Here is a 3,373-nt window from a genome sequence, read left to right on the forward strand (position 1 = left end):
TCCATCCATCCATCCATCCATCCATCCATCCATCCATCCATCCATCCATCCATCCATCCATCCATCCATCCATCCATCCATCCATCCATCCATCCATCCATCCATCCATCCATCCATCCATCCATCCATCCATCCATCCATCCACCTACTGTACTTGGGCATCCATTTACCTCTACAAGTTTTCAGGGAGCAACAGCTGAAGATCTTCAGACCTCCATCTCCCTAGCTGCCTCCTCCAGCTGATCAGGAGGGACCCCATGGGTCAGCCCTGAGGTCTTTTCTCAGTGGGACATGTCCCTTAGAAGTTGTCCAGAATATATCTTTATCAGAAGCCCAAACCTACTCAGTTGACTTCTTTAGGGGAGGTAGACGATTTTACTCTAATCTCGTCCCAAATGGCCAAACTCCTCATTCTGTCTTTATAGGGGTGAGTCCAGACTCTATTTTAGCTCCACAAATTGCCACTTTATTGTGGTTGAGGGGTTTGAGTGTCCCAAGAATCCCAGAAGCCATGTTATCGATGTCATTTTGCTCCGTGGTACAGTGGTTCTGGGTAAGGGGCCAGACAAATCATGATTTAACAATCCTTACAATGACTACAAGATCAAGGTACAACAACACCTTAACAGGACTTGGGATACCTGGGTCTCAGTCTATAGGCCTTGGGGAGAGCCTCACCAGGGAGCACTTAATAGCTGGGCCTGTAGCTATGATGTCCAACGAAGTACACCGTAGTAAAGCTACATGGGACCTCACTTTGGATCCATCACCTGCAGGAGGGGCTGAACAGGTCCGTACTTTGTGGACTGGGCAGCAGTTGAAGTCAGGGGTCTTGACAGTCCATTTCCTGGCTGCTGGTATTGGTTTTGAGAAAAGATCGAACCTATGATCCAGTACCACCTTGTACAACATACTGCAAAGTTTTGGTCCATGTTGACATCAAATCCTGTAGCATCTGTCTAACAAAAGCTAATCTAACAAGAAAGGTACTTTACTAAGCTTCCCATGTTCAACTTCTCAGAGATTGTTATTTCTCTTTTATGAGGGAACAAAAAAACAAACAAACTGAAACAGAATTAACACCAAGTTACCATTTTGTTAATGGTGTCAAATGAGGACATTTTCTGCACTCGCTGGTTGGTCTTATTTGTGGTCTTGAGTTTAGGTCAGTGTCACAAGAAAGTGCCTCATCTGATAAGGAAGGTTGCTGTCATCATTGCTGATAAATAATAAATTAACATAGAATTTTGTTATTTTAAATGGAAGCACTGCTTTAATTCTTTTAAATGTTTTTTTTTATACTGTCACGTATGCCTATACTTTGCTTTTCCACCTGTTAAAAAAAATATATATATTTTCAGTAAATTGTAAAAATACTCTAGAGCCTCGATAATGTTTTCTTCCCATTCTTTAAAATGTAAGTGACGTGTCTTGTCTTTACTACGCAAGTTCCTTTACAAAGACTCTCCCAGTAAAAATGGACTACCTTGTTCCCCCAATATTGTCTGACCTGACTGAGTCTCATTTTGTGCTTCCTTGATGTTTTTTGTCTAAAAAAAGGTTGTGGCTTTCTGCAGAAGCACACATCCTGTAACAGCCCTTTGAAAAAAAAAAAAAGAACACGGATACTCTCTTGAGTAGCATCACACTGTGTAAGCAGAAACACTAAACACTTTGCAGTGTTGTTCGTCAAAAAAAAAATCCAGTTAATATCGGAGATATTTGGAAAAAATACAACTTTTTTATTGTACACAACTAAAGCCATGGAGCGCTGTAACATCACACAAACAGTAGGTAAGTCTAAGAAAGGTTATTTTAATGTTTTTGGCTGTAAGATAAAGAGTGAATAGGAGAGTTTTAAATAATCAAAGTGTTTATTCTTATGTTTTTATGTTAAAGCCATGACTGCATGGTGCAAACCACATTATGTTTTACATCTTTTTAGGACGTAAGAGCAAAAACAGCAGATTTATTGTTTCCTGCACCAGAAAAAATAATATATTTTTCAGTGCTGACTTTGTTTTACAGTTGTTCCTGATGTAGATCCTCAGTCATTCAGGAAATGACAATAACAAACTCAACTAGTCTCAATTCCTGATTCCTTTTGATTTAACGTTGTCGATAAATAACTTTTGAATTATAATATGACAGCAGCTGACCTAATGTTTAGTTGTTGCAGCCAGTTTACAGTATTAACTTACATCCACCAGCACTTAATGCACATAAAACGTCACTGACTGCATGTTTTGAAATAAGCAAAACTTTTGGCAAATGAAAGCAATTTATGACCAGCTGCCAGTTTTTTGTAGCACAACTACCTGAAGAATGCTTTAACACTGCATTGAACAGGTGTTAATATTTATGAAGAGGATCTTTATCTTAATTTTGACATATTTCTGTAGTTTACTGTTTGCTGACAACTTTTAAGTTATAATGCAACATGATGTTGAGCAAAGCGAGTTCAAACATAAATACTCAACCTTTGTGGCAGCGCTAGCTGCAAAAAAGCCAAAATATCCCTCAGAAAACTGGATGTCAGTCAAGAATTCAGAAATGTAAACAGGTTTTTAATATATGAATAATTTAAATGGTATAAAATTGCTCCAGATGTAAATAGGATGCTTAAACTGACCGAGGATGTGACGATCTTATAAAGGGATGCAGTAGCTCGGCGGTCAGTGGCATGGTCCGTAATTCTGAGGTTGTAGGTTTGAGCCCAGGTTCTGACAGGAAAGGTGTTCAGTGTAAAACATTTACCAAATGATGTGAGTTCACTCACTTTGTGAACTCTTGAAGAAGGGAGCAACTGAAAGAAAAACAACAACCTGGCATGCTTATAAGGAAAGGAGAATAAATTAATCCGATTACCCCGAGTATTCATAATAAACAAATTGACAATATAAACTAAAGAATAAATCATTTGAATAAATATGTATATCTATTTGTCGGTCAAGACGACCACAAAAATTAAAGTGGCGTTTACTGCCGACACTTTTAACAAAAGTCTTGTGTATAATAAATGACCAGCACTTACAGATAAGATAATATGGAACTTTAAAGATTTTTAAAACAATTTAAATCTAGGTTGTAATCAAGGTTAGAAGCATCAAGACACTATTAAACTGGCCATTTAACAATTTACAAGTGGCAAGAACTAATGTAAACTTTTTAAAACATGTTGAAAGAAGAAATATTCAGTTAAATTTACTATGTTCATCTCAACTCTAGATTTGCATCATAATGTGAAATGATTTTATGGTTTGGTGGTCCCATTGTCAGACCTTGTGAAACAAAAAGCACAGAAATAGGAGAAAGTCTTAATTTAATTAAAAATTATATATATATATATATATATATATATATATATATATAT

At 37.0% G+C, this 3,373-nt stretch overlaps 1 protein-coding gene across 1 annotated transcript in view; it reads right to left on the reverse strand.

The window, feature by feature from the left end:
- The window catches only part of LOC119411943 (serine/threonine-protein phosphatase 6 regulatory ankyrin repeat subunit C-like), a 1,101,338-nt gene that overhangs the window by 265,363 nt on the left and 832,602 nt on the right, over positions 1–3,373 (reverse strand). The window lies entirely within an intron of this gene.

The sequence above is a fragment of the Nematolebias whitei genome, chromosome 7 (assembly GCF_014905685.2).
Source record: "Nematolebias whitei isolate Nwh7 chromosome 7, NemWhi1, whole genome shotgun sequence".
In the NCBI taxonomy this organism is placed as follows: domain Eukaryota; kingdom Metazoa; phylum Chordata; class Actinopteri; order Cyprinodontiformes; family Rivulidae; genus Nematolebias; species Nematolebias whitei.